This window comes from Xyrauchen texanus, chromosome 23, assembly GCF_025860055.1.
Source record: "Xyrauchen texanus isolate HMW12.3.18 chromosome 23, RBS_HiC_50CHRs, whole genome shotgun sequence".
NCBI lineage: Eukaryota > Metazoa > Chordata > Actinopteri > Cypriniformes > Catostomidae > Xyrauchen > Xyrauchen texanus.
In genome coordinates this window covers 31,159,680-31,175,130 of record NC_068298.1, presented here as the reverse complement: position 1 = coordinate 31,175,130, position 15,451 = coordinate 31,159,680, and the positions used below count along the sequence as shown (strand labels likewise).

The 15,451-nt window shown below is 36.8% G+C and overlaps 1 pseudogene; it reads right to left on the bottom strand.

Moving 5' to 3' along the window:
* Nucleotides 1–76: 76 nt before the first annotated feature.
* On the bottom strand, nucleotides 77–9,104 carry LOC127663075 (peptidyl-prolyl cis-trans isomerase D-like; annotated as a pseudogene).
* Between the last annotated feature and the right edge of the window lie 6,347 nt (nucleotides 9,105–15,451).

Sequence of the window (15,451 nt, the reverse complement as noted above, 5' to 3'; positions counted from 1 at the left end):
CTCGCCTCTAGTCTTAAAACACTAAATAAAACCTTGTGCAGGTAGGTCGGTGTAGTGTGAGGTCACTGCGGTTTCCTTATGCAAACATTTTGGCATAAATCTTCTTTTCTTTATCCTTCTCTTCCTTCACTTGCTGCTTCACTTCATTTCCAATCGCTTAAGGAAGCAAGGAACAGAAGTTGTTAAAATCAGAAAAACTATTAACATATATAGTCATACTAATCGTGCCGATTGTGTTTTGACCAAAACTGGGATTTGGAAAGAGCTGGTTTACCATCTCCTGTGCTTTCTTCAGGTCGATCTGTTGTTTAAAAAGAGAGAATATGAGTACCCGTAAAGACAAAAGACAAAAATAAACTACTATTATAGAACTGGGAACATGAAACCATTTTCTATTTTTGGAAGATTGGTTTGTTTTAAAATACAATGTTAGGAACCTCTGAACTTTTAATCAAAGTATTCAGAGGATTAATTACTGTACGGTCAGATTTAAAAGTGACCTTTAGATTGTGTGTGCTATTTTTGTTTTTCAAAATGACTGAATGAAACATGAGTGCCTCATATGTATTCAGGAGTCTGGTGACAGGGTTGGATAATCACCAGCTACCTCATGGAAACTAGTGTTTCACTGGTACAGATTTATCGCTGACCAATACTGATATATAGAGAGCAGTGCCAATTTATAAAATAAAATAATAATGTTAGCAAATAAAACACAAAATTGCAGAAATCAAATGAACACATTTATAATATTAACAATAAATCTTGGAATTGTTACACATGTAAAATAGCACTTATATTAGTCATCCAATCCTGATATATGTCAGTCTATGACAATACAAGACAGAACACGTGGCGAAATACTGGATACATTTACAACATAGTTTGAATGACTGAGATGTAATGGATGTGGTTCTGTTTGTATGGAGTTGATACCATGGCCTTGTTGAATTCTTTCAGTCCTTGCCAGGCCTGGGCTCTCCTGAACAATGCTTTAGTGTATGTCTGGTTGAGCTCCAGCACCTAAAAAGAAAACATCTAGGTTATAATATATCAAACATTACAATCATGCCACAAATCAAAAGAAAGTTGGCAGTTTTACTTTTTGGAAAAAAAAAAGTACCACCCTTTTTTTGATGAATGCCCCTACTTCATTCCCTTGTGTTAAATTCAGCAGGCTTATGCTTATGCATTTCTTGAATCGAAGCAGATGAAGGGCTAAATCTGGGGCTTATAAAATGAAAATGCGAAGACCGAAACTAATAATAAAAGTGATAATCTTATCGCGTGGCATGTTTGGGCGCATTACTGGTCTAATTTGCTCTCAGCGCCCCCTAGCATCCTTTAAACACCCCTGTTGAGAACCCCTAGGGAAAGGGATAGTTCACCCACAAATGAAAATTCTCTCATCATTTACACACCCTCATGATATCCCGATGTGTATGACTTTCTTCTCCAGAACACAAATTATGATTTTTAGAATAATGTTCCAGCTCTGTTGTTCCATACAATGCAAGTGAATGATGGCCAGAACTTTGAAGCTCCAAAAAGCACATAAAGGCAGCATAAATGCAATCAATAAGACTCCAGTGGTTAAATCCCTATCTTCAGAAGCAATATGTGGTTGAGAAACTAAAATATTAATCCTAATAAGTCCTTTTTTGCTATCAACGTCCACTTTCACTTTCTTTTGTTTATGGCGATTCACATTCTTCATACACATCACCACCTACTGGGCAGACAGGACAATTTATAGTAAAACATTTCTTAAATATTGATATGTTTCTCACTCATATCTAACACATTGCTTCTGAAGACATTTACTGAACCACCAGAGTCATATGGATTACTTTTATGCCGACTTGTGATTTTATTGAGCTTCACAATTTTGTTCACTCACTTACATTGTATGAGCCAAAAGAAGAAAGAGAAATTCTTCTAAAAATCTTCATTGAGTTCAGCAGATTAAAGAAAGTCATACACTTCTTGGATAGCATAAGGGTGAATACATGATGAGAGAATTTACAGTTTTGGGTGAACTCTCCCTTTAATAGAGACAGTGAGTCTGTTGTACTATAAGGTCATTTCAAGTGACAAAATGGCTCATATATGCTGTTGTGTGACATCTTGAGGCCTGATGCCAGTTGTTCTAGACCTCTTCAAAGAAAACAGCCCTTTGCTTTTTATAACCTCAACCCCAGATGTAACTGGACACCGTTCAGTCGGCTCAAATGTCAGTAGGTTCCATGTTACCTCATCAAAGCTCTTGATAGCTTCTTGCAAGAGGTTCAGTTTGAGTTTGCAGGCAGCTGTATTAAGTATGCAGCTCAGGGCCGTGGGCTGTAGCTTCTTTTGGGCACTATCATCGTCCAAGTTGTTGCCACATAACTCTAAATACCTATGGACAAAATAGCCTTTAACTTCTGGGTTAAAATAATGCATGCAGATATGTCCTGTGTGGCAATATTTGCTTTTGATTGCATATTAATAAAACTTGGAATGTCAAGATGACACGAGAGAAATGTTGAGGAACAAATCTCAGCGATTATTGCATTCTTAAAAAGGTTTGACAAGTTGACATCAATTGTGAAAAGCTTTCTCTCTAATGTCATAGTGCAAGCGTAATATAATAATTTGACTTGATGGCAGACTCATCAGGTGTTCACCTGAGAGCTTTTGAATACTTCTTGATGGCAGGCTGCCAGTTCTGCACCTTGAAGAATTGATTTCCGGTGTTTTTGACATCCTCAGACACAGACAAGACTTTATCTGTCTAGAAAGAGGAAAATATTAATTCAAGTTTTGACTGGTGATTTTATGCCCTAACCACACAAACATTTTCATGAGACATTATAATACAGTGTCAAGGCCAGGCAATATATTGAATATTCATTTATTTAATATATTTGTGAAATTAAAGGAATATCGTCCCTTTTCTCTCTTAAAAAAAAAAAGAAGCAAAAATCAAGGTTACAGTGAGAAAATTACAAATGGAAGTGAATGTGACCAGTCTTTTTTGGAGGGTTTAAAAGTATTATTTGTGCTGTAAAGTTGTTTAAATCGTAATTTTTATTATCATTTATCAAGGTTTGTTGACATTACATCGTCATGACAATGAAATTGTAAAATTGGCTATAACTTAACACAGAAACGGTTAGTAAGTGATGTTATCACAAGAAAATCATATTAACACACATATTGTTTACATCTTGTGGCTATACTATTGAAACAGTATTTTAACGTTTACAGTTTGGCCCCCATTCACGTCCATTATAGGTGCCTCACTGTAACCCAGATTTGTGAAGAGTATAAATAAATATTTGTGGTAATCAACATTATGCCACAAATGCTGTTGATTGAGCTGCACTTATTTTGAACCCGGAATATTCCTTAAAGTAGCTTCACAGTTCCCTAAAAATGAAAAACGGTCATTACATTAGTTTTGTAATCCTTCCTTGCCTGAGGTGAAAAAAGTGAGAAAGTCCAATTTGTATGACTTTTTTGTTGTATTATTTATCTTTATTTGTGTGTGTATTTAAGCTTAACGTAACCCTTTCAAATAATTTTAAAGAGGACAAGAAGAAAAACTTGGGCAAATTAGCTTCAGAAGAGGTGACTTTATCTGAAAGGTGAGTAGTTTGCATCTGTGTAAATATCATATCATCTCAATCAAACTATAAGTTTAAATACGTTTTTGAAAATCTAATTTGAAAAATCTGGTTTCCATGACTTCTTTTTATATATTAAATTTAGGGCTGTCAATCGATTAAATTGTTTAATCGAATTAATTACATGAAGTCCCGATTAATTAATCGTTAACAAAAATATTTGTTGAGAAAGCCCCTCATATAACAATAACTCAATATGTAATGATGAAATAATTTTACATATACATATATATATTCAGATAATTAAAATGCATTACATTCTTGTGGCAGAAGAGTTAATCATTGATAAGACAAAACAAAAAGTGGCTTAAGAATACAATCTCAGGAATCTTCCTTATTACAATCCAGGGAATTGCGCTTAATTGCGTTAACGCATTATTTTTAATACAATTAATCGCACTGAATTAACGCATTAAATCAACAGCCCTAATTAAAATGTTTTAGTACAATACGTATAGATAAATATTTAGGCTTATTACTATGTATTATATTTGTTCATATACATTTTTTTTTATATTTTTAACATTCATTATTTTGAATGTTCAGTACTTGGCATCAGTGTTTGGTGGAAATGATGGTTCCTGATTACAATAAAGAAATATCAAATATAGGGGTACATATGGCAAGATGCAGAGTTGTAATGACATTTTTAAAGTCCACGTCAGAGTCTTCAGGAAAGTCTGGGTATGTGTCTCCACAGCCGTCTTTAGGGGTGATTCCCCAATCAACTCCCGCTTTATGCTCTCCACATTCAGCAATGATGCAGGGCTGAGAAAGACAAAGAAATGACAGTTACAATCAAGTGATCAATTCTATCATACACTGAATATATTTAAAATGTCTCTTCTTTAATCTTCAGAGTGAGAAATGTCCTCAAAGGCCCATTCAATGTCTTCTACTTCAAAACAACTACAGTATTTCATCATACTCAGCTAGCTCACCTGTGCAGAACCGAAGACAGACTAAATTTCATGACTATTAAAATCTTGATTAGTGTGACTAAATGTCTGTAAAAGAAAGATCTTAGAGACACACCTGTCCTTCAAGACCAGTTAAGGTCTCTGTCATTTCACATTTCCGAGCATGAATGTAAAACGTTACAAATGACACTGATGTATAAACCCCATTTACACTAATCAGCTACAACATTTAAACCACCTGCCTAATATCGTTTAGGTCCCCTCGTGCCGCCAAAACAGCTCTGACCTGTTGAGGCATGGACTCCACAAGACTGGGGGTATCTGGCACCAAGACGTTAGCAGCAGGTCCTATAAGTCCTGCAAGTTGTGAGGTGAGGCATCCATGGATCGGACTTATTGGTCCAGCACATCCCATAGATGCTCAATCGGATTGAGGTAAGCAACACACATGCACCAGGCCGTCCACATAATCTAAAAGAAAATGTGATTCATCAGACCAGGCCACTTTCTTCCATTGCTCCATGGTCAGTTCTGACACTCACGTGCCCATTGTATGCACTTTCGGCGGTGGACCGGGGTCAGCATGGGCACTCTGACCGATCTGCGGCTACACAGCCATCATGCTGCGATGCACTGTGTTCTGACAGTTTTTTCAGCAATTTGTGCTACTGTAACTCTTCTGTGGGATTGGACCAGATGGGCTAGCATTTGCTCCCCACGCGCATCAATGAGCCTTGGGCGCCCATGACACTGTCGCCGGTTCACCGGTTGTCCTTCCTTGGACTACTTTTGGTAGGTACTAACCACTGCATACCGGGAACACCCCGCAAGACCTGCCGTTTTGGAGCTGCTCGGACCCTATCGTCTAGTCATCAAAATTTAGCACTTGTCAAAGTCGCTCAGATCCTTACGCTTGCCCATTTTTCCTGCTTCAAACACATGAAATTCAAGAACTGACTGTTGACTTGCTGCCTAATATATCCCACCCCTTGACAGGTGCCATTGTAACGAGATAATAAATGTAATTCACTTCACCTGTCAGTGGTTTTAATGTTGTGGCTGATCAGTGTAAATTTGAGATGTGGGGCTTTTAGTCCATATATGTTCATTTTGAGGTCATCTACATGCTAGTGTACTCCTAAACACTGACATAACACACTTATAGCACATCTAACCATTTAAACATTACAGTCTTTAGTAGAGCCAAAAAGGATGGGCCTTTCGATGTCCAGCCCAAACTTCCTGTTTCAACAGGAAATATGTCAGCATATGACAGAAAACAGAATTCATCAAGCGATATTAATGGTTTAATGAGTAAAAAAAAAAAAGGATTATCATCTTTAGTTTCCATCCCCTCCAGCATCTTCACCACCCCCATTCCCTTCAGCACCTGCCCAAAGACCACATGCTTGCCATCCAGGTGTGGCGTTAGGACAGTAGTTATAAAGAACTGGGAGCCATTTGTGTGGGGCCGGCATTCTCCATGATGAGCAGACCCTCTCTGTCGTGCTGGGGGGGAAATTCAGAGTGAGACACAACCAGATTAATAAAGCAAAACTTCATTAAGCAAGAAAAACAGAAGGTTTATCTATCCCTCATTTGTTCCTCATAGCAGACAACAGGAAATGAATGGATGCCTCAGGGAGATGTGTCAAGTGCTGTGTTTGGTTTATTTAATCTCTGACCAATTTTTTAGTTTTAGTTTTTAGACAGCTAGTTTTGACATCTATTATGTTTCATAACTGTTTGTGACGTGAAAGGGAAGATTTTCAGTGAATATCGACTTATATTTCAATATGTTCCATAAAAAAGCTATTGAATTGCTTATACTTGGAATATAGTGAGTGAGTCATAGGGACAATGTTTAGGATTCTTTATATCCCATTTTGAAGCTTAATTGTCCCTGGTCACTATATGCTTTCACGTATGGAAAAGAGCAGCATCTATATAAGACACCTGGGTTTGGAATGACTTGAGGGTGAGTAAATGCAGACAGAATTTTCATAATTTTATGAACTATAAATGTAAAGCATAGCAGATGTTAGCTCTTTACCTTATAGTGAAAGTTTTCATCTTCAAACTTGTCCCCATAGATGCTCTCCCCGCCGGTTCCATTCTGATTGGAAAAATCGAATTGCTTGATGACTGAGATGGTCTGCACTTATATAGCGCCTTTTTAACCTTAATGGTATTCAAAGTGCTTTCCACTGTGACACATTAGCCCATTCAAACACACACTCATACACCAATGGCGACAGAGCTGCTATGCAAGGTGCTAGCCTGCATTGGGAGCAACTTGGGGTTCAGTGTCTTGCCCAAGGACACTTCGGCATGTGGAGTCGTGTGGGCTGGGATTCGAACCACCAACCCTGCGATTAGTGACCGACCTACTCTACCAACTGAGAGATATATTTGTTCATCACTGGTGGCGTTATCTGTTTACTATAAAGTGACAGGCACATTTAGACATATCTATCATTCTTAATTCAAACAGTTGTGCATGACTGCATTCAGGGTTCCCACACCTTTTGACCAATGAGCTTTCATGATCATTTCCATGATCTTTACTGTAATTTATAATTACTGAATAAGGATTTCATAAAAAATTATTTTACAGAGATTGCTGGGGCGCATTTCCATTTGTATTTACATCTATAAATAAGGTGAAAATACATCATCTCAGGCTGTGAAAAGGGGCTATTGGTTTTAAGCTGCTGCACACTTACATTAGTTTACAAATGTGTCCAACAAGACCCTCAATGCACAGACTGATATTATCACAAGTTTTACTATTTGAAAAGAGGAATATCAAAATGATCAAATATATTTAAGAGTAGAACAACTTAAATATTCTATATTCACTATAAACAACATTTCCAATTACCTTCCTATTACTTTTTAAAGGGATAGTTCACCCAAAAATGAAAATTCTCTCATCATTTATTCACTCTCGTGTCATCCCAGATGTGTATGACTTTCTTCTGCAGAACACAAATTAAGATTTTTAAGAGAATATTTTAGGTCTGTAGGTCCTCAAGTGAATGGTGGCCAGAACACTGAAGCTCAAAAAGCACATTAAAGCAGCATAAACGTAATCCATAAGACTCAAGTAGTTTAGTCAATTTCTTCTGAAGAGATCTAATGTTATGAGTGAGAACAGATGCATGTAGCGCTAAATGACACCAGGAAGTGTAATCGAGGTTGAAATTATGATCGCCAAGGAGACCGCTGATATCAAGATTTATAGTGAAAATAAGTTTTATCGGCCTGTTCTCATCCAAAATGTATTGGATCGCTTCAGAAGACATGGATTAAACCACTGGAGTCTTATGGATTACTTTTATGCTGCCTTTATGTTCTTTTTGGAGCTTCAAAGTTCTGGTTACCATTCACTTGCATTGTATGGACCTACAGAGCTGAAATATTCATCTAAAAATCTTAATCTGTGTTCTGCAGAAGAAAGAAAGTCATACACATCTGGGATAACATGAGAGTGAGTAAATGATGAGAGAATTTTCATTTTTGGTTGAACTATTCCTTTAAAAAGTAATACTAAGGTAGTTGGATTGTATTTAGTTTCTTATTTTACATATTTCCATTACCTTTTCAGGCCTGTAAATCACCATTTTAACATTATCCCAACATGTTCATGTTTTCTAGCACTGTGGGAACCCTTTGCATTAGACCATTACAAATGGCGCCATAGAAACTGAAGGTCAGGATACTCACTCCGGTGGAGCAGACAGCCCTTGAAGTGCAATGGTTTCCCGGTGCTTTTACCGATTCTCTGCCGTTTTAGGGATGACATCAGCAAAGACCTCAAACACTATAGGACTGGAAAGAGAAAACAATCAACAAAAGCATGCAATTAAAGAAAAAGGCTGTGAAGGTAGATTGGTTAAAAGAGATTAAATGAATAAACTCTCCCTTTTGATGTCATCCTGATTTCAGTTATCTTATCAATCAGGGTGGAATGTTTAGACAAACTAATGATTATGGATTTAATACAAAGGAAACATGGAATATTTTGGAATGACTTACCAGATTTGCATTTTAGAAATTAGTAGTGGACTCATAAATAGATTTTGTCATACCAAAGAAGTGAAATTTACACTTGTGTGCACTTAATTGTGATATATATATATATATATATATAAGTAAGCAAACTTACTAATATAATTTCCACCTATATAAATGCGAGTTGAATAGTGATGGGCATATGATATTGTACTGTAGTATAGTATGAATGAATGACCCGCGTCAAGTACAAGCACTAACACCACGGAATGCAAGACAAAACATAAACATTCACAGTGCTATTCTAAATACTGTATTTGTGTCCTAGATTAAGGTGAATTTGAGAATCTTTGTGTGGACCAGTCAGACACATGCAGACATTCAGCTTTCTCGTAATGAAAACAAAAGACCCTAACCTCTTTCGCCACCAATATCTACATAAAAAAACACGAGGGTTGTCCGGATTTCCAGGTTTGGGCACGGGTGTTTGGTTTGACATTTACTTTGAGTATGACTGTGAAAATATTCCTATTGTACACAGAGAACTGGACAATTCTCTGAAAGCACCACGGAAATGTGAACTTGTAAGTGAAGTATAAATGAGTGTGCAGCGCTCTCTACTGCTGTGGAGACTAAAACACTAGCGAAGACAACGGCGGGTGGTTAATTAACATGGCACACTACCATTCTCTTGCCTATTAATATGGTTGTATGCCAATCTGCCAGCAGAATTAATAAGTGAAGTATAGAATGCAATTCCAATCTCAGCCTATAGCAATGTTCCAAATGGCACACTATGTACTGTGCACTTTCACTTTAGGCTATTGTGCACACAGCCTTTTTTTTATTTTTCTGAATGTAAGCATTCACCATTTTTCAGCTTCGGTTCCACTTCTGTCAGTCAAGAACAGAAAGCTGAGGCTGCAGTGGGCCTATACCATACCTCAGCAGAAATCAAGGTTTATTAGACCAGGATATGTTTTTCCAGTCTTTAACTGTCCAGTTTTGGTGTGCCTGTGCCCACTGCAGCCTCAGCTTTCTGTTCTTGGCTGACAGAAGTGGAACCCATCCGCTTCAAGGTTCAAGGTGAAACAGAACGCAGTAGGGGCCATTCACGCCGAACATGTCCTTGCACTATTACAACTAGATGCAGCACAACAAATAGAGTAGAACACAGGTGCCTTGAAATGCCACAAGAAAAAAGGCGCAGCACTCAAAAAATAGCAAAACGTTTTCAGTGTGAACGGCCCCTTATACAAATATAAACATTTCCAACAGTAGTATGCAACATTATTGACACATTAATTCAATGCATTAATTAACTACTGAACACAAAAACGTGTTCGGTGTGAACAGCCCCTTATGCAAAGATAAATATTTCTAACAGTAGTTTGCAATATTATGGTCAAATGAATTTGTTGTGTTAATTAACAATAGAAAAATAGCATGGATGGACATGAAAATGCATTCAGTGTGAACAGACCCTTCAACAAGGATAAACATTTCCAAAAGTATTAATGTAGAGGCTATGTTCAAAATGGAATACTAGCCGTGTACAGAATACTAACTGTGCAGTGCAGTACTTACCTACTTTCAAAAAACAAACAAACAACAACAACAACAAAAAAAACAGTAAGTTAAATAGGATGTATAATGGCAATCGTATTTTGTCACATAACCTCCTCATGTGAATGCAATCCAGTTATCATCTCAGAAATACATATTTATTTGTGATATAATTCGTTATTTTGGATTATTGATCTGATTTTTGTTCACATAATGATTATTGAAAAACACAGCTACCCAAACTTGGAAGATCTAGTTGAGTGCATTGCTTTGTGTGATGTTGTATTCCACACTGTGTTATATGCTGCACATTTTGGCAAATATGGTAGGTAATGGGAATTCTATGCATGAGACCATTTGCATTCTATGCGCAGTATAAATGCTGCAGAGATAGTATGAGGGGTAGTGTTATTAGTTATTCTAGACATATACACATAGCTTGTGAATTGGCTGTTGCATTCTACACTGCATGCTTTCTACTTTGATAGGAGTCATTTTTATGTTATGCCTGTAATCAATATATATATATATATATACATACTGTGGAAACACGCCCACACCCACATGTGCGTGCGCGTGTGCATTTCCTTGAAGTAGTTAAAGGAAACTGAAGAATGCTGCCTAGACCAAACTCTCAAAATGTATGGCCAACGCTTCAAAATAAAAAATAAAATAAAGTGAGAATGACAGCAGAACAGCATGATCATGTCTGTTCAATTTAAAATATTAGGATTGGCTGGAGTGTGTTATTATTAACCAGGATTGACCACTGATACAGACACAGGATCACATAAGAACCTGCTATAGCTGCAGGATTACCACTTTCTAGCTCATATCGACAGTCTGAAACAATGGTGACCCTTGCTAAGAGGATTTTAGCTCTATATTTTCTATATTCTCCTTACTCACTCCTGGCAATATATTGCAAACTATGAGCTACAGATATAAATTGTATAATAAGGTAAAAAAAATATTGTTTTGTTCCACATTAGACCATACTTTTTGGTTGAGTGTGTATTCATTGGGATTAAACATTGCCTTTAATCATCTATATGCAGTATAAATATAATAGCCACACACAAGGCATAGCCTGTAGTCTTTATGAATTACGACCCTCACAAAATGGACCATAATCAAAGCAAATACATGCTACTATGCCTGATACCAATGTTTGACTCTCTCAATACCATAAAAGAAAATATATGGGGCATCTCTAATTTGATTTGTGAGAGGCAGAGATATTTACTTTGCAATTTCATAACATAAAAACATAATGAACCAGGAAAGTGATAGTAGAGCAACAAGATATTTTATTGGGGAGACATTTAAAGGGGATTTATTATAGAGCTGAAATGTTATTTAGATAATAAGCTGTTTAATGATCATAAAGCAACCACAGTGAGAATAATGACTTAGGCCTCTTGACATTTTCCTCAGTTGTATACTACATATGTGGAAAAGTAATGCCGCCTGGTTGAGGTTTCTCAGTATGTATTGATGGTCTCTGCTGTAGAGAGGAGAGAGGAACAATGAGAGATTATGAATGAGAGAGTGAGATTAGAAATGTCTTAAAAGTAGGCAAACAACATTCTTTTTCTCCCATGGCCACGTTCAGTACATCAACATTTCTCTACTGACAAACTGTTTTACAACTGGGTAAACATGCTGTGAGTTTATTCAGGATGCAGTGTGTACTTATTTATATCACACCTTGTTAAGCAGGAACTGTCTGTTGTTGTCTTCACTGTAGGCATCATGTGTGCTGTGGTTCTGAGCAAGCCTCCTGCAGGTCGGTTTCTCGTCCCAAAACTGGGGCGGAGTGAGCCTGTGTGCAAGTGTTGAATTATTGATTACAAGAGGAGAAAAGCTTCCTCTCCATCCACTCTACACATTTCCTGCCAGAGTAATCCATCACCAGCTAAAGTAATAGAGGGAGCTGGAGGTAATCTAACCTGACTCTCAGTGGTTACTGTGGTGTTTTTAGCTTATGGGCTGTGAATCACTTTGTCCTCCACAGTTGGATGAAATTTGTCAAGCTGATAGAAAAGGAAAAGTCTTTTATTTTTGTACTTTGTACTTAATTAAATGGCAACTTTCCTTTCAGAATGATTATATCACTCAATAGGGGAAACTGGGGCTAGTAACTTTTCCTGTAGAGTAGGTTTATTTTTTAAAGTCAATTTGTTTATACACATACATAAAAGTATTGGCTACAAAATAAATAAAGAAATAAAAATAGACTAGGAAAACAGATACAGTCCCTTTAATATACGTACATTGATTTTCTGTGACAACATGCCCCATTAGAAATATGACTATTGCCCTGACGTGGCATGAAATATTGTTTCTGAGGATGATTTTCACAAAAACTGTAAAGACAATGTCCTGGTCACATTTAACACCAAAATCAGTTTTTTGAGGGGTAAAATGTGCATACCTGTTACTGTCATTAAAATAATGTCACGATGTAAAAAATCTTAATGGTCCTAAAAATAGATATTCTCTATGCAAAATGTAACATTATAAATTTGGAGTTAAATAAGTCCAGAACATTTTCTTGAAATTGATTTTGTCCTGAGATTTTTAGCATCTGCAATCATGATGTAGTTGACACTTGCCTTAAAGATGCACTCCTCTTTTCCTAAATAAATGAATAGTAATTTTTAAACACATGTATAAATAATGACAAGACTCAGTGACCTTATAAAAGCTGTTTTACTGTACATGGAGAGGGTCCCCTCATGTCAGCAGCCATGTTAGAATCACATGACCAGTTACTACTCACTTAATCTCAGTAACCACCCTGTCAAAAGTAACTTTCTGTTAATAATAACTTTCACTTGTGGATTAGATTAATCATGGCTGAGGCTCACTGTAAATAGTGCATTTTTGCAATGGCATCCGTAACTGAAAAATATTATGTTTGAATGATGCTGCATCCAGGCCCTAGGTGTCAGTGTAAGTCCAAATCAACATACACAAAAACTGAGTGCATCTTTAATATATCCACATGTTGTTAGCAAAAGTAATCAATAAGTGAAGGCTGTAAACATTTGAATATATTGGAAATGTATTCATGAAACATTATAATTTCATATAATATAATATAATATAATATAATAGTCAACCTCATTTTGTTTGCTGCTGATTGCAGTGCATCTGTTCAGTGTGTTGGAGTACTGCAGACCCCAGCCCACTCCTCCGGTGTAACAGTGCTTCGGTAACTGCGGGGTCGCACTTGGTGCAGACCGGAAAAGGTAGTTGAGGTTACTCGTGGCATCTGGAGATAAAGGGCCGATTCCAATGCTGCCTGGGAAATAGTTCAGTCTGGGATGGAAATCTCCAATGCCGTCTGGCCCTTGATTGCCACCAAAACAGATACCACAGGTTGTATTAGTGTCCTAATGAAATGTTTCAGAATCCCTCAGAAATAGTTACCTGTGAAAAGTATTCTTTGTCCAGACGCACTCTGAACCCCTGAATCAACACGAGGAGGCGCAATGTCCCGATGAACCCTCTTCATGACCCTCCATGATATCCTCTATCCCAGCAAGACTGTATGAAACAAGCCCTGGCCAGGAGGTCACTCACGAGCGTTACCATGGCGCGTTTCCAGAGAAGTGTTTAGTCGGAATACATCAAGCACATTTCGATTTTTTATTAAGAAGTAAACCACTATTATTTACAGATATTTGCATTAGTGTATACGTCTAAAACACACTTGTTGAGCTTGATTTCATTAAGAATAAACACATGAATTAATAAATCAATATTTTTTATTAGGCCTACACCAAATTAATAATTTTATTTAATGTAAATAATTAAATACAATTTAATTCAGCAGTTAAACTAAATCTCATCCTAGTACCGGCCTTGATCTATATACACACATTGCTCTAAAAGGTCATTTTACTTACAGTATTCTGTTTAGCACACAAAATAAATTGCCTCATTTTTTTGCAAGTGTTTAAATGCATAGTTTCTTCACATTTATTCATTGGTTTGTTAGTCCATTCATTCATTTATTTTGTGACAAAAGAAAAAAAGACAGCTGGTCACAATCTGCTTGACCTATGGGTAGTAACTGAATGATAAGTAGCCTGCAATACAATGTTGTTGCTTAACTAAATTAAAATGTTTATTTATTTATTTACCATTCTACAATTTTCAATAATAATAATAATAATAATAATAAATGTAAACAAATATTGCATTCTTTTTTAATTTATTTGCTACGATGGTTTTCCGTAGGTTTTTTTTTTTCCGTAGGCTTTTTTTACGATGGTTTTCCATAGGTTTTTTTTTTTCCGTAGCCTTTTTTTTTTTAACAAAATCGCATTTCAATTGCTTAGTTAATTTCTAAATCAAGAGACAAATTTATGCCCACCGTATTTTTTATCAGTTGACTTGTACTAATCTTGCTTTGAAATAGTAACCTATTAAAGGAACAGTTCACCCCAAAATTCTCATCATTTACTCACTCTCATGTCATCCCAGATGTGTATGACTTTCTTTATTCTGCTGAACACAAACAAAGAACTGATAACTTTTTAGAAGAATATGTCAGCTCTGTAGGTCTATACAATGCGAAAGTGAATGGTTACCAGAACTTTGCAGCTCCAAAAAGCACATAAAGGCAGAACAAAAGTAATTAATAAGACTCCAGTGGTTTAATCCATGTCTTCTGAAGTGATTAAATCGATTTTTGATGAGAACAGAGCAAAATAAATCTTGATATCAGCAGTCTCCTTGGCAATCCTGTTTTCAAGCTTGATTACACTTCATAGCACCATCTAGAGCTCTGTGCATTGTGTCAAGCACTAGGAAGTGTAATCAAGCTTGAAATCATGATCGTGCCTAGAAACTGCAATGGCAAGATGTTCAGTGAAAAAGGAGTTATATTTCAGTCTGTTCTTACCCCAAACCCCCTTACCTTTTTAAGCTGCCCTTATGTGCTTTTTGGAGCTTTAAAGTTTTTTCACCATTCTATTGCATTGCATGGACCTACAGAGCTGAGATATTATTCTTTCTGCAGAAGAAAGAAACTCATGCACACCTGGGATGGCATGTGGGTGAGTAAATAATGGAGAATTTTCATTTAAATGACACTCAGTACAATATTGTAATTCAGCTTTCGTCCAGTGGGTGGTGACAAATCACTAGGCTGTGTCGAGCGTAAATTGTTCTGCGGGCGCATTATTGTGTTGAATGGACTCGCCCATGAACCCTCTTGAGGCGGTCGGTCACCATGGTGGTGTCATACAACAGCGAGCCTATACG